General features: G+C 41.3%; 1 protein-coding gene across 2 annotated transcripts in view; it reads right to left on the bottom strand.

The window, feature by feature from the left end:
* The window catches only part of SULF1 (sulfatase 1), a 124,478-nt gene extending 112,399 nt beyond the window's left edge, over positions 1-12,079 (bottom strand). The window contains exon 1 of one of the 2 annotated variants that reach the window (XM_069854226.1): positions 11,749-12,079. The gene's annotated coding sequence lies outside the window, so the exon portion shown is untranslated. The remainder of the gene's footprint in view (positions 1-11,748) is intronic. The other variant, XM_069854229.1, reaches the window with a different exon arrangement.
* Positions 12,080-13,582: the final 1,503 nt, after the last annotated feature.

Below are 13,582 nucleotides of genomic sequence, written 5' to 3'. Positions count from 1 at the left end.
AGCTCTCTGTGACTGGAAGTGCTATTTAAATATGACTTAAGAACAACTGCATATATCAGGAACAAATTATAAGCTGGAATGGACCATTGCTTTAATATGCTGCTTTTTATAAATGTTGAGTTTACTCAGAGACATTGAGAACTCAGGACAAAAATCAAGAACAAAACTTAATTTAAAGTAAAATAATGAAAACAATAATTTGAGGGCAGGTGTTTTAAATGAAATAAGCAACTGTTATCACATTTGAGGATGACATCACACTGGAGGGTGCAGTGGATCTCTTTGAGACAGGGGTGCAATTCAGATGGACCTAGATGGGCTGGAGCAATGGCCCATCAGGAATCTTAGAGAATTCATCAAGGACAGATGCTAAATCCTGCATTTGGAAGGAAGAGGCTTTTGCAATGATACAGGCTAGGGATGGACTCACTGGGGAGCAGATCTGCTGAGAAGGACCTGAGGTGATGTTAGACAGCAAGCTGAACCTAAGCCTACAATTTGCCCAGGGAGCATAAAAGGCCAATGGCATCCTGGGCTACATTAAAAGCCACATATCAAGTAGATTGAGAAAAGTGATCATCTCCCTTTGCTCAGACCTCATTAGAAAGCACCAAGAGCACTTTCTTCCCTGTGATAAAGCCATGTAGCAGAAAAAGTTGAACAAGACATTGTGCACTCTCAGTTTCCTGAGGTTTTCAAGATCCAACTGGATAAAGCCCTGAGCAGCTGGATCTGATCTCAGAGCTCAGTCTAGCTTGAGACCTTCTGATGTCCTTTCCAACCTGAATTCTCCAGTGTTCATTCCATTTCAAGTTTTCATTAGGGATGTATATGAAATGTTTAACACGTTTCTGAGGAGCCTGGTTGTGAGTATCTTCTCTTCACAGGACAGGGTGACTTTCCTTATTCTTGGCAGCGGGATAAAGAATGTACTTGAACACCCCTATTCATATTATTTACGGAAGAACATAGTGATAGTCAGATAGTCATGCAATTGTGTTTTGTGGGGGAAAGAAGTGTCTCAATTAAATTGGGAACTAAACAAAATGAAATTTGAAGTTAAAGAATGGCTAGTTCTTTCCAAGCACTACATAGTCATCTCTCACACTGTCTCTGCACATTTTGCTGCCTCTCATAACAAAGCTCCATAGAGCACAATTTGCTGTGGCATAACAAATAGAGACAACCCAAAATGCAAAATTCTGTAACGGTTACTACTGGAACCGGGGGCAAGAGAGAGGTTCGGACCTAACTCTTCTCTTCTCAAGAGCAGGTGTTTTGGGTTGACTCTTGCTGGATGCCAAGTGCTCACTGAAGCCTCTCTATCACTCCCCTCCTCTGCTGGACAGTGGAGAGAAAATATAACAAAAAGCTTGTGGGTTGAGATAAGGACAATGGTAACACTCAGTGATTACTGTCATGGGCAAAACAGAGTTGACTTGGGGAAATTAGTTTAATTTATTACCAATCAAATCAAAGTAAGATAACGAGAAATAAAAACTAAATCTTAAAACACATTCCCCTCACACCTCCCTTCTTTCCAGGTTCAACTTTACTCATGAATTCTCTACCTCTCCGACACTCTGTCACAAGGAGACTGCCAAAATGTTTTGAAGCAATTACACCAAGGACCAAAAATATCCCACTCACTAGCCAAAAGCACTCTGTTTCACTTTGTGTATGTTACAGTAGGCACAAAACATACCCAGATGGACATGAAAAACACAGCAATATTTCTAGGTTTTTGCAGAAGCAATGCACATGGTATTCATAAACTGCAAATGTAGCAATTCTTTACATTTGTTCCTGATGCCAATAAAGAAGGTGCTTGGGAGGAAACCATTAACCAAACTGAGATTTGGTCCTGTGATTTGTTAATCTCTAGCGAGAAGACTGGCAAAATCATCACTAGCAAAATGGAACTGGAGAAATGAGAGAGGAAGGTTGACACTTCATCATCCTTCCCACAAGCTATTAATTTCTCTCTGAAATTCCAGTTTAACAATTTTTATTCAGGAAAGACAAATGCCCATAGCTGAGAATGTAAAGATGAACAATGGAAAATCTTTCTGGTTAAGCTGGAAAGGCTGCATCCAAGATATTTCCCACTTAACCTTCATCAAGGAAAAAGCTGCTGTGTATAAGCAGGGCATAGGACAGAACAGGACAAAACTTCCTATGAAAAAGATTAAGTTCATATTCTTTTGGCTTTAATTAAAACTATTCCACATCATTCCACACTTTAATTTAAAGATGTTTCCTGACAAGATTGAACACAAGATCTTAAAGTAAGAAAATCAAAAGATAAAAGGCAAATGGAAAACAGCTGGTATACTGTATACAAAATGGAGGGAAATATAAAGGACATAGAAGAAACAGCATGAGGCTTCTAAGCAAGAAAGAATTTTCTTCTGTCACAAAAAATGTGTAAGGCTTAAACTAAGGTCTTCAGGTATGTGATCTCCAGACTGTTTAGAAATAGAAAACAGATTAGCTGCTCTTCAACACTACCACCTGCCATGTCCAGTACAGCAACTACAGGTACTGGAAAGTATAATATGACACAGGGCAAAAGCCCTAGAAATGTTTGATTATGCAATATTGTGCTCAGGATTTCTTTTGGATGAAGAGATAAGTATACCTTTGAGCAGGTTGATGTGTGGATGGATCAATTGTTGTGTCCAAGAAGCACATTGAAATATCACTGAGAGGGAGAGAGAATGTATTTTCTTTCCATCCTTCACTCATCAAATCTGGTCTACATTCCTTCGGGAGATTTATCAGCCATGACTCAGACTCCTACCCTCTTGGGTTTAGAAGTTACCTATTTTAGAAGTTGCCCTCAGACTAATTTGTGATGCCTTTTTATATAGTGTCAGCATGGCAGTTTATTGCCCACTTGAATTTTCATCCTCCACTGTTCAATAACATTGTTCCTATTAAGCACAGATTTTGATGTTTCATGATGAAGCAGAAGAAAGAGCTTCTTCAAACAAGGAGAATGGCCCACAAAGAGGTTTGAAGATAAAGGCTGAGACAAGGGCTCCTCATTTCATACCACATCTGACTCAGCAAGGTGTCTGGTAGAAAGGAGTGAGGCATTCTTGGAGACCTGCTCTGCCTTGTATTAGGCTCTCATCCAAACTAACCGCAACACTTTTTCTAAAGTTGTTTAACTGTAACATACAACTTAAAAAAACCCAAACCCATAAGCACATGCATTACTGAGATCAGTTCCAAGCTGAAAAGACCAGCATATTTTTTTACTGCAGGCAAGGAAAAGTGGCAGTTCTGACAGCTCAGTCTGGCATTTAGTTGTAGACTAAAAAAAAAAGTGAATAGTTCAAATAGCTACCAGATTCAACAAATTGGTGCTCCACATGCCTCTTTTCCAATGTCATAGTAGCACTGGTATCACAGCTCAGGCTCCAGTACAAAGCTGTATTAGTGCAGTAAATGTAGAATGGTGGATTCATTGCTGCACATTATCTGAATTGTCTCTGACTTGAAGGGTAAATACTCTTGTGGCAAATTAAAAGCTTGTTCTGCACTGGACTTTGCACTGGAGCTCTGGAGGTGTGCGCATGTGCACCATTATTACTGTCCAGCAGAGGACTGAAATAAACAGGTTACAGCAGTAGTATCAGATATCCCAGCTAGAGCTGCTGATGCTCATGTCAATTACCTCTGTAAAAAATGCAGAGTATTTTTTCATAATATAAACAATCAGCCATTGGAATAATCTTTTCAGGGAAGTGGTGGATTCCCCAACACTGGATACTTTTAAGATTTGGCTGGACAGGATGCTGGACCAGCTTGTCTAGATCGTAATTTTGCCAAAAAAGGTAGGACCACACAATCCTTGAGGTCCCTTCCAACCTGGTATTCAATGATTCTATGATTATCCAAGACAGCATGGACCTCAATTCTAGCTAGCCATTACCTTCTTTTTACATGACTTTTACAGCCCATGCATAGTAACTGGTCTAACTGTGGTAATGGTCTCCCTAAATATTACGCAACCGTGGCCAAGCAGGTAGTGCTACAGTCCCAGTCTATCAATAGGCTCTAGATACAAAACAGATCACAAAAACGACAGATTCACATATGCTTTACTAGGGACATGTTCAGGAATCAGGTATTACAGTTACTTTTTTCAATAAAATAGTGAGGAATGACACCTAGGGAATCTTTGCTAAAAATTACTACAAAAATTGGCTTAATGCATACTTTAATGCTACCAAGTTATACTAAAATATATGGTCAGCATTTTTGCAGCCCTTGAAAGAAGTGACAGTTAAAAGCTAACCTGTAATGATTATTTACAGCACATTCAGTTTATTATTGCACTACTGTTCTCCAATTTGTGACTGGCACACCCTGAGGCAGCCAATAGGACATAATCCTCAAAAGATTTAGCATAGCTAAATCCAGAAACGTGGATCTTTCACAGTTCTGTCTTTCTTCCATTCTTTGTCCAACACAATTCCCCTGTAGGATCATCCATTATTTTTCACTCCACCTTTAGTACTTGTAGGCACCAACATCTCTGATCCCCCTAGGCTTTATTTGCCCCATAGACCTTTAAGACTTTTCTCCAAGTTACAACACTGGGTGATTTTAAAAACATTTTTCTGTAACTTAAATCATTTAGAAAGAAAAAGTTATGCATCTTGTAAGCATAAGCCAGCACTGAAACAAATGACATTTTAAATGAGTAGTGTTCCATTTCTACAAACAGCACCTCAATCACATTTAATCTAAATTGACCATCCTGGTCTCTTCAAGTTAACTGAAGCTCCTGGTGTTCAGTGAAAGACGTTTTTCATGTTTACTTCTGTGGAAAGTATAGGAAACACCTTAAAGAGCTGCGTAGGGATTACACTACAGCTGTTCAAATACAGGCAGTGTTTATCCATGGCATCGCTCATCTGTGGGCCAACCTAGACACTCAAGATTAGATCAAGTCCCTCCAGCTTAAGCTCCTTAGCAATCCTCATAAAGCAAGTGGGTAAGCTCCATGCCTACATGTGCAACTGAAAGAAGCAGGTGCCTTTGAAGGCTTCCAAGAGGAAATCCTGCCTGCCTAACCGCAGTACCTGGAGGCCTTCACAGGGACTCTCTTCATTGATCAGAAGGAGAACATGCCTTTAGGTAGCTGCTATATAAGTATTTAACACTTACCGGCACCTCAAGTGCCTTTGTTACGCAGACTGGATCCCACCCTCAAATTCTCATTCACATTTTTAAAGCAGCAGCTTAGCAGGCACCCGTCTTCCTTTCCTCTTTTCTCTCTACACTTCTTATTAGCTTCTCTCCAAACCCTATTTGTTGATTCAAAAAGTCAGAAACAGTAAGCAGGGTCATTCCATATTATGAGTGACTCCACAGCGATCCTCTCCATAACAATGGATATGCTCTCATTAGAAGCATACACATGTAACCTTCTGCTCATGGCAACCCTGCCACAGCTGCATGTGTCCGCACACCTTCTCCTGTAGATACTCACAGTACCATGGTTTGCAAAGTGCAGTGTCACCAGGTAGCTGAGTGATCTTACAGCTCACATCACCCTAAAGGGGTGGCCACAATTTCTCCCTCTGCCCCCAAAGCCACCAGCTCCAAACAACTTCCCTGGAACCGTGTGGAGCTTCTGTCCCTTGCTGAGCCAAACTAGGCTAGCAGCAAATGCAGTGCCCCACTGCTCCAGTGAGCTCATTCTGCATGCCAGGAGGTGAGCCAAGAGGCAGACCTGGTTAGGGGAGGAGAGCAGGAAACACACTGCTGGGAGCAGAGGATAAATGATAGGTTTCTCCAGGGCAGCATGCTATTCTAAAGAACCTCACCCTCCATTGCAATAAAATCCCTTTAACAAAAGGGGAGCTATCAGACAAATGATCAAAAGTTCCAGGGGGGAGCTGATTATGGTAAACCTCAAGAAAAAAAAGGTGGGTTTTTTTAATTGCCAGGTGTAATTTACTCAAACACACCTTATTCACAAAGTCTGCATGCATATACATAATGGAATTTGGGATTTTAGTTAGTTTCCTTCATGTTTTTGGAGCTGCATGCAGGTCAGCTCCTTCAGCAACAGGGAGGATTAGGTTTGAAACAAACAGAAAGGAGAGATCAGAAATTCTCATGTTAAATCTTGACTCTAACACTTGAATCTTTGCAAAGAAGGCTAAGCATCATGAGACTACTGATAATAGTCAGGAGAGCTGGCAGTTCTGCAGACATTTATGGACTTGGTAACACATTTTTCTGTTTTTAAGTGAAAACAGACAAACCAGTGCACATTCGACAATAATGAACATCTTGGCATATTGCAATTACAATACTGGAATGCAGCACTATTCTGTTTTTATGAATGCTTTTGAGAAAAACAATCCCTATGTTCAGCTCCCTGTTACATTTATTCTCCAGAACTCTAGTGCCAAAAGCCTCCCCATTTTCTCTGTGGGCTTTCCAAACAGGGTTCACCTCCTGTGAAGCACCACAAAAATACGGCTGCTGTGGAGCAGCTCCTCTGCTTGCTAAAATGGGTTAGAGTCACATCACAGAGAAATGGCAACATGCAGTGCCATGATTACACTCAGACAGCATCAGGAGAGATTTTTTTTTTTGAGAACATAGAATTATTGACTCTCAGCGTTTTGCTTCCATGTAGAAATTCTATGAAATATTCTACGGATAACCTAGCATTGACCAACAAAATGGTCTGGATTTCCAAAGCACAGTACCACATTTAGCAATCTTACAGAATATAATGGTGGTATCATCACAGTAATCTGTGATAAAATTGGTGAAAAACAGTATTTCTGTTTGGAGTTCTGGCAATATTATCAACATTGCAGGGAGCCATAAAAAATAAAAGGTAGAATGATAGTCAATTGCAGTTGTAAGTTAATTTTTGCTTCTAGTAACTCAACTCAAACCAAAATTTTAAGGAAGCCATGATGAAATCTTGGGTGGAAAGGTCTACTGTTCAAGAAATGTTTCACTGTAACCAAATCATCAATAATGGTTAGAGTTAGGAAGGCTCAGAACTCCAAGTTTAATAAAGCACATACAGTAACAAAGTCCTACCAAACCTTTTAAGCAGATTCTGAAAGCGGGAATTAAAGTTCTGGGAGATCACTGATAAGAAATCTGCTGTATGCAATGTCTAAATAAGAAGATGAAACAACTATTACTTCTTTCAGAAAAAAAAACCCTCTCAAAACACCAAAACTTGAAAAGGAATTACTCTCACCAATCAATTATAACCTTTAGGCATGAACAAGCAATACTAAAGCAATAATCTTACAGGATCTTTCAAAATGAGTCTACTGATATAACTGAAATATGCTAAGATAATTCAGATTAGAAGTGTCTGATTTGGCAATTCTTATATCAATGTTGCATTCTGAGAGGAGACTGGTGAAGGCCTTGAGTCTTTCCACTTCAGTGTCCCCTACAAGCACAGAACAGTGTTGAACGTCCACTACCTGGTAAGAACAACAGGAGAGTTACTGCACTCTCTTCAGATGGAAATGGTGAATAACTGTTGGAGCAAGAAAATTTAAAGACAAAAAACGAGAGGGGTAGACAAGAATATTATATTGTTGCTCCAGCTGGGAAGGCAGAGTGATGGTTTAGGACTTGTTAAGGAAAGAAATAGGCTGACTTGCTGCCACTACTGGGGCACATCAAAGGGAATTGTATCACCTCCCACTGCCTTCTCTTGCCTCTTTCCATACGTGTAGCTGCATAGGGACAAGGTCTTCAGGTAAGCACAGTGCACGGATGGCTAAAATTTAATATATTATTCACTGCATTTATATACACCCCCCAACTCCATCTGTAGCTCCCTTACAGCAGCTCTACCTGTGATGGAGGTGTTAGGAAAATCTAGCATGAAAAAGACAGCTCCTGGCTGACACGTGTGTCACGTAGCTCTTGCGAGCTGTGCTATTCAGTGCTTTCTAATTTAACATTCTCAAAATCTCCTAAGACAGCAGTTAAAATTTAAACAGGCATTCTGAAAACACACTCTTGATCCCATTATCAGTGTCGTGGATGAGATTACAATGAGGGTGGTAATGGTGGAAATTTTTTAGGAGAGATCTAGTATCAACAGCAGGAGTGGCCACTAATTGGATTCTTTCTGTGTCACTGCAGAGTTGTCACGGGACCCTCGTTCTCTGTTGAACACTGCAGCTCTCAAGGCACTCGGAAAGGAGCTTTCTCAATTGTTATCGCATCAGTCTGCCTTCCCACTCAAACACAAATCCCCAAAAGCCCTTTTTAAAGCTAAGGAAATGATGGAACCCATGACTCCCATGACATCTGCAACAAGCGTCCAGCCTCCCCTGGGCAAGAATGAGTCCTGTACACAAGGCTCAAACTCCTGGCCTTGCATGAGCAAACATATATCATCAGGAACAGTATGTAAGTTAAACAAAGCTAGATAATAAACTACAAACTGTCAAAATAGTCTGCAATAAAGTGATCTAGTCAGAACAGAATTTGCAGTCTTTCAAGATATTTTTTAACATAGCTGTCTAACTTCCACTGAGTGTGGGTTTTATAATGTCTTCCACATTTGGAAACACTGTCCCCAGCAACAAAACATCTTTAATAAACTGTTTTTATCAGTTTCTAACTGGAATGAGGGGTGTTACAATAATTTTCACACAGATACTTGCCATCTCTAGGATAGTTACGGGTTCTTACACGTATTTTTTTTCTCTAATGACCTCTCATTTAACCTGCTTTTTGAAGATGTATTTACATGCCATTTGGAAATTCACCAAGTTTTCTTTTTTTTTAAATGCGAAATTAAACCAATCATACATTTTTTTTTTCCTGAGAAGAAGGTAAAAAAAAAAAATCAATGAAAGGCCAAGAAGACATGCTGAGCAGCAGAAATTGAAGTTGCATATTATGATGGAACAAGCTCACCCATCTTGATTATAGAGTGCTAAGAAGAGGAAGCTCCTGACAAGCAATAAACTGACACACAATTAAGACAGTTCAGGGCAGAACATATTCTGGCTGGAGAAGACTTTCCTGGGCTCAGTCTCACTGCTCAGAGCAGTGAGGGGGGTGGAATAAAAAAGGTGACACTGAACATAATTTTATGAAGAAAATCGGTATATGACCCAGTCCTCATTAGTTGCAGGAAAAAGAAACCCACCAGCTTTTGCGCACTGCAGATTCCCTCACATCACAAACACAGTTGATAGTACAGACATGCCTGGTATGTTCAGCATTCCGTATCAAGCAAAGATGAATTAGCCGCAACAAAAATGTATTACAGCTTTCATGCAGCAGTTTATGGATCTTTTTGTACCTCTGGAATTTTTTACCTTGAGCATATTGTGGTTCTGCTGAGGTTTGTACTGGTCACAGATCTTTTCCTCAGATTATTTTTGTCTCACTGTGAGGAACATCTTTGTGAGTTTTACACTTTTTACAGCTGCTAGGATGCTAATGGGAACTTCATGTGTGTACCCAGCACAAGTGCTCTCAGTGTAAAAAAAACCAATGTCAAAGGAAGGTATGTAGGAGTCACCATAAATATGTCTTTGAATGTTTACCATCTGGAACAGTAGATTACATTTTGACAAGAAGCTGGACTGCCCTGTGGGCATTGTCTTTTAAACAGCTCCATCATTATAAAGGAAGGAAAAACATGATTTGCTGTTCCTAGTTTCTCAGCAAGATTTTCTGGCAGTGCTAGAGAAACTTGACTTTTTTTCTAGTAAAACAATAACAAGCTGAGCATGTGTAGTTAGCTATGCACTTTACTCAAAAATATATTTCTTATAGATGATCTGATCTGAGATCTGATGATGCCCACAGAGAGGGCTGCTTTTCAATTAGGCTTTGACAGCATCAGGCTACACAGTTCACAGTGCTGCACCTTAGCTTTGCTGGAAGACTAAACCTCTGTGTACTGAAACTGGCTTATTGGGCTTCTCACAGGACACACGCTGGGAAGAGTGAAGAGGAGAAACCCAATATACAAGGCTTTAATAAAGAGTCATAGTGAGAGTTTTCTTTGGTTTTATTTTTCATTTTTAAGCTTGTAAAAGTTCCCATCACTTTTTACAATAAGAATGAGTGGACCGAGAGAAAAATAAAAATGGTCAAATTTCTTCCCGTTCGTCCTAATCTGGTCATGTTAGGGATTTAGCTTATTCTCTGTTACAAATTGCTGTGGGTCACTGCTGAGGACTCATTCTTACTGAAGAGTGTGTTTGAAAATACAATCTGAGAACAACCTGTAAAGGGACTAAATGGCCTGCTCAAAACAAAAACAAAAAGTTAAAAAAGAAGTTGGTTTGAGGCAGAAATGTATGTGCAATATGAAACATGATTTTATGGGCAATGTTACACAGCTGAATGCCAAAATCACGAAGTTATAAATCCCCTTGCTCAGCCTACTAAACAGATCTTATTTCAGAACACATTATATACAGTATCCTTTATAGAATGTCTCACCTGTAAATGGTGAGGACAGTGTTAGATTTCTTTCACGAGTAGGAAGCCACTAATTCATAAGCACGACAGGCATGTAAGAGTTAGTATGAATATCTGTTATAGTGTGAAAGAAACAAATAGTTTTGTTACTCTGCACAGGAAGATAGCATATATATGTGTAAAATAAATATTTTATTGAAAAGAAAAGGAAAATATCCTATCCTTTAGTTTCTCCATCTAGGTCATTTGGAGTAAAACAATGGAACATCTTAGTTCTCTAGTAAGCTAACATACTATAATTAGTGATAACATTTCTGACATCTTAGCTAATTTGCTGGGATTCTCACTCTCCAGACATCTATGAACTTAGTAGCAGAATTAAATGAAAATTATAGCATACCTCTTCCATAACTAATTTCTAATTACATTTCCTTCCTAAACATAAATTTTTGCTTACTTTTAATTAACACTTCAGATCGCTAGTTTAGAATCTGTAAATATAGTGAGACTTTAATGATCCATTATAGTGATGCTACTTAGTTTTCAATGACTTGTAAAACTTTCACAAACAGATCTGCAAATGAATCACATCCATCTGCTCTGCTGCAGCCGCAAGAGCAGCATTACATTGTACCTTGACTTTCCCTACTTTCCTGAGTTTCTCTTAACTTCAAGCCCATGGGTAAACCAAACCATCTCTAAACTAGTCATGAGAAGCCCAGTCAGGTCTCTATAAGGGAGTCTTCAAACTTTATAGACATCTCAAACGCACTTTCAAAACACTCTGGTTTGCCTCCCAGCTGAGCCCCAGACAGGCTGCCCCACTGCTCAAGCATCCTCCCCACCATCTAGGAAACACTCTACCGCGATTCCTTCTCCCGCCCGACCACGCAGTTTCCAGGAATCTGTGGAGCCACGGAGGGATTCAGACCCGCAGGGCTGTGGCTGCCGGAGCTGCGGGCGCAGCACGTGTGTGCGGGAGCGGGGAGCGGCGGCACCGGCCGCGGGAGGATGCGCCGCCCCGGCGGAGATTTTCTAATCTGCACCTTCAAAAGCGTCACTTCAGCCGCGTTCGGAGCGCTGGCTCGATGAAGACACCCAAGAATCAGGCTATGCCTCGCTGTTATCTGTCAGCCATACAATAGCAGCATTGATAAGGCTGCAGCAACTGGCTTTGACAAGTGTGCTGTGCTAGCATTCCTCTGAAAACCGTGAAGGAAAAAAGGAAAAGGAAAAAAAAAAAAAAGAGAGAGAGGCATGAGGTGCCTTTTACTTTACCTGAACAAAGTGTGGGGTTTTAATTTTCCCTCCGAGCTGCTGGAAACGATTCCTCCCTCTTCTCCCTCAAGGCTAGGTAGTTCTTCTTTTGCTTGCAGCTCACACTTGGGGAAGACCACACAGCTCCGGCAAGGCTGCCTCTCTCCCCTAATCCCCACTCGAGTGTGATGACACACACTAACCCCAACCATCTGTTGAAACACGTCCTCAAGCACTCAGCACAGTGGTGTGTCAAGACGGGCTGCCCAATCCAATCGCTGGGGCTGGGTGGCTCTTAAGGAGCTGGAGGCAGAGACAAGGGCAGAAACTATAAGGCTGAGAACTCTTTAGCAAAGTAACCTGAGATTTTGAGAAAGGGCTGCTGTTGAAAAAAAAAGAGCAGAAGGGGGAGGTACTAGCGGGAAGGTAGAGGGAGTGGATTAGTCTGGTGGCCAGTTGTGTTACTTCTCACAACTCCTTGTATTCCCAAGGGACCACTGGGACACCCCCTACCACCCCCCCTCCCCCAGTGGGACTTTTAAATCTTTTTTTTTTTTTTTTTTATGGCGAGTCTATGGAAGGCAATCTCCTCCGAGAGACACTTTTTTTAAAAGGGGTAAAAGATGCAGTTTGAGATCCTGATAAAGTGCTAACGCGGGACTCGTTTCCACTGCAATGTGACATCTGCATCCCGAAATCCCATCTCCTTACCGTGCCGTGATCGCCCCGCGGTGCTCCTGGGGGAACGGCGGGGAGAGGCGGAGAGAAAACCAGGGGGCGAGGGAGGGAGGGAGGAAGGGAGGAGAGATCCAAAGGGCAGCTGGTTCTGCCTCTGCACAGATATCTGCGAGCCCTGTGAGACGCGCTCGCCGGCAGCCGCTGCGGTGACAGCTCGAGCCCCGCTCCCCTCGGTGCCACCAGCCTGTTGCTCCCCCCCCTTCCTCACCGCTTCGACCAAGCGTCCTCGGACTTTCAAGGCTCGCTGCCCTCCTCCTCCGGCGATGGGCAGTGCCTCGGCAGGTCTGGACTGTGTCTAGTCCGTGCCTCAGTTTCCCCCGTTATCACACCTTCCCTCCTCTCAGGGACAGTGCCAGGAAAAACACGCTAATTTACAGAAGAAGTCCGGGGAGGATAGATAAGAGACACAGAAAAGCTGCTAAGTGCCGAATAAATAGTTCTTTCCTTTCCCCTCCCTGTAACAGGATAGCATGGAAGGGCGACTTAAAATCTCGAGGGTTTTTACCTCATTACCAAATGCCTGACTTGACACTTGCATTAAATCTACATTTTACGTTATGACAGATACTGTGTTTTCTTTGAACTGAAAGGGAGGAACCTCGCTTTGGCATTAAGAATTACTCTAAAAGTGTTAACATCCAACTTGAAGAAAAGTTTGCAGTTGTGAAAAGGCACATTCTACCCAGCTATATGAAACCCCTATGAAAGTCCCCGCAATGTTGTTTGGGCTTACGTGGTCTTTAATACCTTACACAAGGCTATTTCTGAATCGCTAGTGGCAAAGTGAATACTTAATAAGTTAAGTGAGATTAAAGAGCCATGGTTTGTACACAGTTACCTGTTATCAAAGCCAACCTGGAGAAGAAAGGAAAAAGAAGAAGAAACTGTAGTCACAACTGTGTTTGCTCAAATTCTTCCTAAAAGTTATTATATGGTGTCTGTCTCAGCCTGTTAAATGGAAACTGCTTCCACAGATGTTGGGTACTCACTAAAACACTGCTCCCTAATCTGCTAATTCCAGATAAATAAACAACTAAATGATATTTTTGACAATAGTATGTGGTGAAGTAGGGATGCAACTATTGTCCCTGAGGTATTGTAAAAATCTTAACATTGT

Source organism: Phaenicophaeus curvirostris, chromosome 3 (genome assembly GCF_032191515.1).
Source record: "Phaenicophaeus curvirostris isolate KB17595 chromosome 3, BPBGC_Pcur_1.0, whole genome shotgun sequence".
In the NCBI taxonomy this organism is placed as follows: Eukaryota; Metazoa; Chordata; class Aves; order Cuculiformes; family Cuculidae; genus Phaenicophaeus; species Phaenicophaeus curvirostris.
Note: the sequence above shows the minus strand (reverse complement) of the source record. Positions and strands in the feature narration are given on the sequence as shown.